Consider the following 12,075-nt stretch of genomic DNA (forward strand, 5'->3'; position numbering starts at 1 on the left):
AATGGCTTTACAAAAACTTGTACAATGTCGTATGTGAGCTTTGTTCCTAATAGCCAAAAATTGGAAACGATCCGATAGTCCACCAAAAGGTGACTAGATAAATGGATTGTATTACATCCATACAATGATGTACAATTTAGCAATGGTAAGGAATGAGCTATTGAGAAGTAAAAGTGTGGATGAACCTCAAATGATTACGCTTATCGAAAGAAGCTGGACCACCCCTCATCCCACCAAGAATGCATACTATATGATTCCATTCATGTTGAACTGTAGAAAAAACAAACGAATCTGTAAGGACAGAAAGCAGGTAAGTGCTTATCTGGAGCAAGGAGTTGAAAGGATGCCTTACAAAAGACATGAGGATACTTGTTTGAGAACCAGGTATGTTTACTTTCTTGATGTTTGTGATAACTTCACAGGTGTGCACATATGTCAAAGTTATCAGATTGTACATTTTAATTATGTACAGGCTATATCGATTATACCTCAATAAACGTCTTACAATTTTAAGGGTAACCACAAATGGCTAACGGCTACTGTAGGTGACAGCATAGCTCCAGATTGTTCTATTAGCAAAATAAGTGTTAACTAGGAGACTTAGGCAGCAGATCAGGATAAAATCAAATTAACTATATTTTGCTTTTGTGGAATCTTTTTACTTTCCCTCCTGTACAACCCTGTTTGTATATCTTTAAAGATTTTAAAGGAGTAGAATGGGTTTGTTTTCTACTACCTGCCTGCAAGAAGCACACAATCTAATCATAAAGATATGAAACTATAAAATAACAACTTAAAGAATATAAAGACAAATGACCAGCAGAGGAGATCATACTATTTTTCATTTCATAGAAAGTGCTAATCAAGTTTAGAGGGCCCTGAAGTAGAGTTGGAAATGATCTGAGACACTTTTACAAATGTAATGGAACCTTACTAGATCTGGAACAAGAAATGTAGCAATCAAAGGCGGGTGGGATGGCTTGGAGACTATTTGAAGACAAAGCTGGTCATCAACTTTGGTCTGATAACTGCCCCTAAACCTTCTGTTCTCTCTTCTCATGCTTCTTTCTTCTCCTATCTTCTGTCAAATAACCATGGCTTCTTTGTATACTATTATAAGAAAAGCACTGCGTTAGGAGTTAGAATAGTTTTGTTCTAGTCTATTTTCCATCACACATTAGCTGTGTCTTTGGGAAAGTTGTAATCTCTTTACACCTCAGTTTCTAAGGTGGAAAATATATGTAGATAGTAACACCTGCCCTACTTATTTTATAGGTCTGCTGTGAATATGAAGTGAGATCATGAATATAAAAGTGCTTTGAAAATTGCCAAGTGCTTTACAAGAGAAAGGGATTATTCTTTGCCTTTAGAGGAGTAAAGATTTTATTTCGAAAAGCACTTAGAACAATTTGGCTATTTACATAATAGCTAAGAAAGTACACTTGTGGCAGTGAGAAACAGGCAAAACTTAGATTTCCACTTCTAAATGTCTTTCTGGGATCTACAGCAGCTATTTCATTGTCCTGCACAAAGTGAAAACTAAGTAGTTTTTGATTACATAGTTCTGATCCCAAGTTTGATTACTGAATTTCTGAATGCCCTACTTATGAAACACTTTCCCTAAATTATTGAATAGTGTTAAGAATCTCTTCATGTGAATAAGTTAACTTGAATTTGGTAGGAAACTCTTGAAAACAGGAACCGGGCTATATATAATTTTTTAAAAAATCCTCAGATTCTATCACAATTTCTATCAATTATCAAATTCTTAATAAGTGAATCCTGCAGGTTTAATAAATGAGTTTTCTAACACTTACATGAGACTAATGGAAGATTTTCAGTTTTCTCAGCTTTCTGGAAGTCTTTATATTTGAATTCAAATACTTTATTCAAAATAGGCTAATTGCATTTGCAGAGTTATTAAAAAGAACAATATTAATGGTCCTCTGAAGGATGAATTTGTACATTTCTCCCATAATTTTTCAGACAGAAACAACAGCTACCAAGAGTGACTTCCCATTCGCTTAACAAACAAGCTTTACAAATGTATAATTTGCCGTTTGAAGACACACATTTAGAAAACTCTTATTCACGAGTAGATAAAATTTTGAAAGCTAGAAACAAGGCATTTTATACTTCCTGATGAATTGAGTGATTCAGCTTTTCTTTTTTCTCTTCACAACTAGGAAGCTAAGTTATGTTTGCCCAGGTGTAGGTAGAGTTTGATAAGACATGGTAGTAAGAGTTTATGTTGCAGGACTCAATGCAAGATGTCACTGAGCAGAAGCTTGAATTCATGCCTTCTCAATCTCAAATGTGAATCAAAGATAGTGTTTGAAATGGAATTAGTGCATTTGACTTTGAGTTCTCAGCACTAATCATTTCATGACCCTTATTCCTCACACTACTCCAAATGAGATATTTAATTAAGTGTGCTCACATTTTAATACTCCATTTGATTGGTTATAAACCCAGGAATGCGTGCAGATCGTATTGTACTCTTCTCCGTTATCTTTTGCACCATACATTACTTTTCATGTGAAGCCATAACTATATCCATTATGAGCTCTTCTGCTGGAAATTTAGCATTCTCATTCCACATCCACAGCAGGATGCTTTCTGCAATCAGACCAGCAGACTAGACTTCTGACATTCCTGTTAACATTACTCATGAAACTTTCTAATACTACAACTCCCTGACGATACTGAAAATGAATTTCAGAGATGTGTTTCCCTACCTGAATCTTATTACTTTGTGAAACACACTTTCAATCTTCTTAAATTTACTTTCTAAATACACCATTCATTTGGAGTTAGAATAACTTTCATTCTTTGAGAAGGACTACTATTGCCCTGCTGTATCTTACTACACAGGCCAGTTTGATCATCTATACTCCAAGGAGGAGGGATAATAAGTCAGTACATACAAGAGATAGTCATCTTTATTGTAGTGGTAGGGATCCTCTCCTTTCAATATATGCATAGATTTGATTTGACATAAACATGAATGACTGTGTTTATGTTTGTAAATGCCAACTCTGCCTACCTGTGTATACAAACTGTTAAGATTAATTTATTTCATAATAAAGACTACGGCAAGCCTTCTCAATCAAACTAGGCTAGTTGCATTTGCAGAGTTATTAAAAAGAGCAATGGCTTTGGCATCAAAGACTTGTCTACTTGAATCCCAGCTCTGGCATTTGCTGCCTATATGATCTCAAATAATTGTGTTACGCTTTCTAGGATTCAGACTCATCATCTATAAACAAGGAATAATAGTACCTACATTAAAGGGCCTTCATAAGAATTATACATAAATTGTTTATGTATATTATATGTGTATATATTGTTCTTACACCATTATGCCTTTTTATCACCCCAATTTACAATAATTACTCCAATATTCTGTAATACTGGTATCATTCCACTGAGCTCAGTATTGTAGTTTAACCATAGTTAATGCTGTTGTTTGGGTATCAAAGCCTGTTAAAAGCTCTTAAAGGCAGATGACACACAGTCCTCAACATAATAAACACTCATGATTGATCTGTGGTCTGAAAAGAAAGCTTAGTACAAGGTGGAATAATTTCTAGAAAATAGGAAAAAATATTGAAAATTGGAAAATATTAAAAATATTTTTCCTTCCGTACCATCCTTTGAAACTTATTAAGTTACTGCGTCAATAGTCTATTTGCCTCTCGTAGACATAGATTACTTTAAGAAAACAAAATTGTGGAATCCTCTAAAAGGAGTAGGTTGCTACATCCTGGTTTCAGAGGCACAGTAGCCTAATGAATGAGGGCTGGATGTCACAATGGGGAAAATCTAGAGAAAAGCCCTTAGTTTTATATTTTAAATATTTATATTTAAAGTTTGAGTGCCTGCTCTTGAGTTACTATGAAGCAGAAACAGAGAGTACCAGCACCTCTTAGGGCCAGCCAGGATGGGGGGTGTCATATCGGTGGAGATATAGCCTCAGTTTGAGACTGAAAGCAGACAACATGTGCAAGAAGACCCACCTCTGAACATGCTCACCTCGATTCATATACCCCAAGCAACAGATAATTTTAAAGAGGAAGCAACTCTTGGAAAATCTTAGTGCTTGGGGAGGAGGGTAACACAAGTTACATGGGTTCTCTGAAGGGCAGAATTACCTCTTGGGGAACACATACAAATGAAATTTAGTTGAGCTCAGATTGTAACACCAGAGAATCTTACATTTCCCTTCACACTTGCCTTTTCTAAATCAACTAAGGGATCCAAGGTAGACCCTGGTGCTTCATACTTTCTCTTATGCATCATGGCAAAGTCCAAGATATTCCAGAGGAATATGAGCTAACAGAAAATCTGCCAACAAACCAAACAAATACACAAGGAGCACTGCTATTATAAAAAGAAAAAAAAAGTCAACAAATGGAACACCTAATACAAAATAAAGAATTAAGGACCATTTTATTTTTTTTCCAGATTATTTTGTGGTAAAAATACCATATGTAATACATATAACATACAAAATATGTTAATCGAATATTTATGTTATTGTTAAAGCTCCCAGTCAACAGCAGGCTATTAGTAGTTCAGTTCTGGGGGAGCTAAAAGGTTTTTTTTGTTTTTTTTTTTAACTTCTATGTTATGTTCAGAGTTAAATGTGCAGGTTTGTTATATAGGTAAAATCATATCACAGCATTTGTTATACAGGTTGTTTCATCACCCGGGTACTAAGCCGAGTACCCAATGGTTGTTTTCTTCTGCTCCTCTCCCTCCTCCCTCCCTCCCTCCTCCAGTAGGCCCCAGTGTTTGTTATTCATTTTATTGTGTCCATGATTAACAACCATTTTACATTAGCCTGACATACATCCTTAATGAGTAAAGGCAATATTTGACATGAAAATTCTGAGGAAAAATAAAGACAATTGAAGAGCAGTATGTACAAAGCTTAAGAATACATTAATAAATTTAAATATCAGATCCAGGAACATGCCAAAATATGAAGAATGCATAGAAACAAAATATATGAAAGAAAAAAATGAAGAGATATAGAAGATAGAAATAAAAATGTCAATACATGTCAGTATGTTTTACAGAAGGAAAGGGGGAAATTTACTTGATAAAGAGAAATAAATAGAAGAAAAAAAGACCAATATGTTTAAATAAACAAAGATTTTTTTTTAAGTCTCAGATCAACAGTGTTTAACCTTATCAAACAGGAAAAATAAAAAGAAAACCATTAATCTTGAAAATGCTTGATTGAAAGCAGGTTTCTGGAATAAATGAGGTGATAATCTACAAGGAATAAGTATTGATTAAAAACTTGTAACTAGTAAGTAAGGTAACAACAAAGCATAAGATCTAGTGATGTGTTCAAAACACTGAGAGAAAAACAGAAATTGCAATGCAGCATCTTATATGTGGCTAAACTATTACTCAAATATAAAGATAAAATAGAGATACTTTAAGCTCGACAAAGCCTTATACAAGACCTCATGTGTGTAAAACCGCAGGTTTTGCAGACCTCAGAGAAATTGAGTTCTCATGAAAACACTTGTGAAGAGGTATTCCAGCAGAAAAAGAACTATATCACAGAGAACGTACTAAGCTATATATAAAAAGTGAATAAATAATCAGAACAACCAGAAACCTGGCATAAACTTTAGTAAATAACCTAATTGAGAGAATATGATTTTCCAAATAAAAAATATCAATCCCATCTGTCATGAGACTCTCCTGATAAACAGGAACAAAGTTGACTTAAAAAAAGTTCCAGCTGGGTGAATTTTATTTTTGTATAGTATAGCATTGAACTACAGAACTCAAGCTGACTTTAAGCAAGTGAACGTAATTTCATATCCTCAATAAAGTGTACCTTTCATAATAGTGATTTTTGGAGATGTACATTTATGCCTATGATACATGTCTTCAGAACCAGTTCAAAGGCAATAAACAATAACAATAACAACAATAATATGAGATAATCTGATTTATTTTCTCCATCTTATGTTTTGGATGCAGAATTACATTACCTAATATAGTCCTTCATTTTATTCTGGATTATTATTTTTTATTATTTGCCAAAACAAATTTACCTTTTGTAGACAGAAAACTTCAGCAAGGATATAAAAAAGGTTTATACAGTAACCTTGAGAAAATCGTGAAGGTGCCAGTGTACACAAAAGCTGTCTCCAAATCATATTCATTTATGGCTTTAAGCGACTCTTCTCTAAGCCTTCATATTATTTTTCCTCCTATGCCCAGCTTGTTTACTCTGGCATTCCTCTCCAATGTCTAGTCTCCTGTTTCTGCCATATAGCAAATCTCTGATTCACTTCAAGTTGTGAATGGCAGCCACTGACAATGGTACATACCTTTTGTAGGACAAGAATCCTTAATACTAAGGAATTTGAGTCTGATTATGGAAGTCTCAGTAGTATACTTCCGTAGCCTGGGAGTGGAAGCTGGTAGATATTTAAATAGGGAGATAGAAAGCTTCCTGTAGTCTGTGATCTTTTTCTTACACATTTGAATGAAAGACTGGCTCAGGATTCATTTGTTTCTCCTTTCACAAACAAAATCATTATGGCTTGTGAGAAGCTGGTATTTTTGTCCATCTGTGATCAATCTCAATAGCTTGAGGGGTTGAGAATCCAACACATGGTTACACAATCATTTGACATGACACATAAGCAAGACAGTCAGACACTCATTTACCAAAATGGATTGAGTAGAAAATACTAGCACATTTAATGGAAATGAAGAGGTATGTTTCCAGGAATCTAGGTTACTTTAAGCAATGGAGAGTAATGGGTTCTTAAGTTCTTCAATAGCACGGATCCCCAAAATAGGAACTTAAGTAATCTCTTGAATACTAGCCTCCCAAATATTACCAGAACTTGTTGCTATGAGAAAGCTAAACTTGTGGCTTATTAATATAAGGGTCACTACCACCTCAAACAGGAAAAAGGGCAGCATCACTATTTTGATTGAGACTTTAAAGTCTGGTTTAAAAGTTCAGAGAATTATTAAGATTAGGTGAAGGTTATTATATATATAGTCATGTGATGCCAAATGATTTGATCAATGACAGACGAAATATTCAGCAGTGATCCCCTAGGATTATAATGGAGCTGAAAAATTCCTATGGACCAGTGATGTTGTAGTCATTGTGATATCATCGTGCAAGGCGTTACTCACACGTGTGTAGTGATGCTGATGTAAACAGACCTACTGCATTACCGATTTTATTAAAAAGTAGCACATACAATTATGTTTAGTAAATGAAACATGATAATGGTAATAAATGGTGTTACTGGTTTACTATACTACACTTTTAATTATAATTTTAGAGTGGACTCCTGTTTATTAAAAAAACAAATTTAACTGTAAAACAGCCTCAGGCAGTTGCTTCAGGAGGTACTTCAGAAGTAGGTATTCTTGTCATAGGAGACAATAGCTCCATGCCTGTTATTGCCCCGAAGAACTCCCACTGGGGCAATATGTAGAGGTGGAAGACAGTGATATTGATGATTCTGACTCTGTGTAGGCCTAGACTAATGTCCATGTTTATGTCTTAGTTTTTAACAAAAAAGTTTAAAAAATTAAAAAAAGTAAAAACAAAGAGTTAAAAACAATAAAGATATAAAGAAAATATTTTTGCACAGCTGTACGAAGTGTTTGTGATTTAAGCTAAATATTAATATAGCAGAGTCAAAAAAGTAAAAAAAAAAGCTTTAAAGTTTAAAGTGAAAAAAATGACAAGCTAAGGTTAATTTATTTTTAATGTAGCCTAAGTGTACAGTGTGTATAAAGTCTACAGTAGCGTATAGAAATGTCCTAGCCTTCACATTCACTCATCACTCACTTGCTGACTCACCCAAAGCAACTTCTAGTTGTGCAAGCTCCATTCATGGTAAATGCCCTATGCAAGCGTACTATTTGTATGTATATTTTCACTGTACCTTGTCTTTCCCTGTTTCTATGTTTAGGTCCACATATATCATTGTGTTACAACTGCCGACAGTAACATGCCATAGAAACTTGTAGCCTAGGAGCAACAGGCTGTACCATATAGCTTAGGTATGTGGTAGGCTATACCACCTAGGATTGTATAAATACAGTCTATGATGTTCATACAACAACAAAATTGCCTGAAGATGCATTTCCCAGAACATATCCCCATCGTTAAGTGATTTATGGCTGTAATAGTTTAGGATTGGTGACCATTTGAAGCAAGGAGTTAAAAAAATACTGAGTTGTAAACTGTCAGTTAATGCTTTCTATTGAAGAGTTGATATGTCTTTTGGAAGATTCAGAAATAAACAATAAAGTTGCTTGGAACTTTCATTATTTTGGCAAGTGTCTTCTGGAATAGTAAAGTCATGCTGATGAAAACAAAGTTATGGCCGAATCATGTTTATGCAGACAATAAACTGTGGCACACAGTTTTGATTCTCAAATTTTCCAGATTCTCAGTAATCATCAAATGCCTACAATACTAGAACATGAATTTTCAAATCCCCTAAATCTTATAATATTGCTCATGTATTAAAATAGTCAATAACAGATGAATAATTAATTTAATTAATACTGAGGTATAGATAATATAAAAGAACTTTTTCAAAATGTTTTGCCACAAAAAAACAGAAGACTTATAATTCGTGAAGAATGAGAGGAAGAACCACAAAGAATAAGAGGAACAAGAAATGAGAAAAGAAAACAAAATATTTCAATTTCTCACCTTCACCAATTTTCCAAGACATTTCTACCTATAATAAAACTACCATTGCATTGTAAAGGCCACTAGAAATCTGCAATAGAAATAGAACTTTGGATAGATCTTAGGAAATAGTGCTGCTATGTTTCTGGGTTTAGGATTTCATTCTAAGAATAGAGGATGAGAAGCCCCTTTTTTTTTTTTTTTTTTTTTTTGAGACGGAGTCCCGCTCTGTTGCCCAGGTTGGAGTGCAGTGGCGCAATCTCGGCTCACTGCAAGCTCCACCTCCCGGGTTCACGCCATTCTCCTGCCTCAGCCTCCCAAGTAGCTGGGACTACAGGCACCCGCCACCATGCCCAGATAAATTTTTTTTGTATTTTTAGTAAAGACGGAGTTTCACAGTGTTAGCCAGGATGGTCTCGATCTCCTGACCTCGTGATCCGCCTGCCTCAGCTTCCCAAAGTGCTGGGATTACAGGCTCGAGCCACCGTGCCTGGCTGGTGAGAAGCCCTTTTATGTTATCTGTGGACCTGTCAGGAGGGAAACTTCAGCCTAGGAGTTTGGATTTTCTCATTGTTCTCTTGTTTTCCGTTTTTCCTCTAAGAAGACATGGATACTTTTGAAAATATTTGGAAGTATTATATATTTGACTTTGAACTTTTACAAATAATCAGTGAATTTAGATTATCCAACCTGAAGCCTAAAGGAAATCAGACATATGACCTACTGCAATCCAAATAGTGGGTCCAGAATGTAGAAGCCTCTACATGTACATTTTAAACAAATGCTTCTTGAATAAATGAGTTTGGAAATAAAGGCATCTTCCACTTTAAGCTTTTTGTTTTGAAAGTCTTTATGGAAAGAAGGGTGAGACTAAGAGTGGAAAAGTGTTTGTGGATGCTTAAAATAGATGTGTTTTATATTTAAGCAAACATGATTAGGGCTAGAATTGGGAAAACCCTGAGAATGTAAGCCAAGTCAAGGATAGAGAAGATTCTTCTGGTTCCAGTCCAGCAAAAGCGATGCAGAATGTTCAGCCATATATTTAGGTAACTCAGATAGTTACAGATTATTAGAAAGTATCTTTCCCTAAACTGTCATCTATTTGGTAGATTGTTTTGATGAAGTTCAAAAGAAGAAGATATCGTTTTCTTATATGTTGAAGGTAAGAAAACCTATACCATAACTAGAGCTGTAGGAAAAGCCTGCCCAACTTTATAATATGTGGGGGTTCAGGCCTTTTCACATAAGAAAAAAAATCACTTTATCTAGCTGAAATTTTTAAGTGAAATGTCAGTGTAGACATCCACTCTTAGACCTAAGAAATCTGGGATTTTTTCTGGACTCCATGCTTTAGAAAGCCTGCCCTGGCCTTTCGCCAGCTGTGTCATAAAGTAAGTAGTCCTCGGGTTCATGAGGAATGTATTATATCAGGAGCTCATAGGCATCACTTATTAGACCACTCCTCAGATCCTGGAACCCTGGAATGTCCTGTCCATAGGGTCCTAGACTTGCTTCAGACCCTGTGTCCCACTCTTCCCTGGCTCCATTCTTCTGACACTATGCCTTAGTACTAGTGAGTGTACTCTTAGGCTCAAGACAACCAAGAGGCCACCTCTTATAAGAGGACAGACAGGGGTTAGTCATACAGGCTGAGTATCCACAAATATGGACACAGGTTCTCTGACACTTCAAGACTGGGCCAGGAGTAGTGGTCCAGGTAAATGAGAAGATGAAAGAAGGAATAGCTGTGTGTCAGGGACCAGGGGGCTTTGTCTCCATTTGTTATTCTCCTGTGAAGCTTCAAGAAATTGAAAAACTCTCAGATCAAACTTGGTCTTCTTGGTCATTATGAAAATACATTTTTCAAGGTAGTAAGATAAAACACGGTTACTTATTATTTTATCGGTTTGACTTACAACATTTAAATATTTAGACAGAAAGTGTGTGAGCCTCTAATTCTACTCTTAAGCCCTGAACATGCTAGAGGTTGGCATGCAACCCAAATTGGCAGAAGTATATACCATAAAAATTTTACTTTCTTTCCAATTTTTTAAGGTCTTTTTATTCTCACTGTTAGAAAACAAATAGGGGAAAGTGAAGTAAACCAAGTGTGAGAAAGTATTAGTCTAAAAGACTAATAGATAATGGCAAGGATGGTGGTTAAGTATTAAAATTAGGTCCCAGAGAAATAGCTAAGTCTTTGTCAAAAGAAGTAGATTCTTTATCAGACATAATTCACGTCTGGCCATTACTACGGAAAGGGGTTAGATTCCTAAAACAGCTTTCAGAATTCTTACAACCGAAGGCAACTCTAACTGAACTATCTCTACTGAAAACATAATCCATCCATCCTTGATTTAGAAAAGCATGCTTTATATATTTTCTCTTTTATATAGAATCTTATACATCTACTTTTATATCTAGGGAAAAATTTCAATTTTTCTAAGAAAGTTGTTACCCTAAGCTGTTCTGAGTCCTGACATGGAAGGGAAATTTATAACTAGTGTCTGATGTTGTTAACTGATAGCCAACAGTGTAGGTGGAAGCTGATGACAAAGGATGAATGGGTCGGTGTTTTGCAGTATGCATAAATCCAGCAGAAGCAAGAGACCATAACTCCCAGGTGGAATAGTCTGAAAGCTCAATAGTAAACATACTAAGTGACCCAGAATCACGCTAATTCTGACTTGCCATGTTTCGTGTCCACTCCAAATTCTATATATTCTAGGTGTATGATAATACCAGTAGCTAGCAGTTTTGCGTATACTGTATCTAAAGCAACCTTGTCCCAAATAGAAAACACAAGCAAGGAAAGCAAAACAAACAATAAAACAGAGCTCTTTTCTTCTCCAAAGTATGCACAGGTAAAAAGCAACAAACAAACAAAAAAAAGCCCATGAGGCGTTTTAAAAATCGTATTTTATTAAAAATGTAAGAAGCTATAAAGAATTCCAAGAAACAATGGGGCAATTTGGACCCACTTGCTAAGATAATTACCCATGCAGATGCAGTGGTTGAGATACATATCTGTAGTTGCCTAAGATGGCTCAGTTCACAGTGTAAACCTTGTGGTGGAATTATTTTTCCCTTTAGATCTAAACCTTTGGTTTCTTTATAGGTTGAAAGTTCTAGATATACAATCATGTCATCTGAAAACAGGGACAATTTGACTTCCTCTTTTCCTAATTGAATACCCTTTATTTCCTTCTCCTGCCTGATTGCCCTGGCAAGAACTTCCAGCACTATGTTGAATGGGAGTGGTGAGAGAGGGCATCCCTGTCTTGTGCCAGTTTTCAAAGGGAATGCTTCCAGTTTTTGCCCATTCAGTATGATATTGGCTGTGGGTTTGTCATAGATAGCTCTTA

Source organism: Hylobates moloch, unplaced genomic scaffold (assembly GCF_009828535.3).
Source record: "Hylobates moloch isolate HMO894 unplaced genomic scaffold, HMol_V3 SCAFFOLD_5, whole genome shotgun sequence".
Lineage (NCBI taxonomy): Eukaryota > Metazoa > Chordata > Mammalia > Primates > Hylobatidae > Hylobates > Hylobates moloch.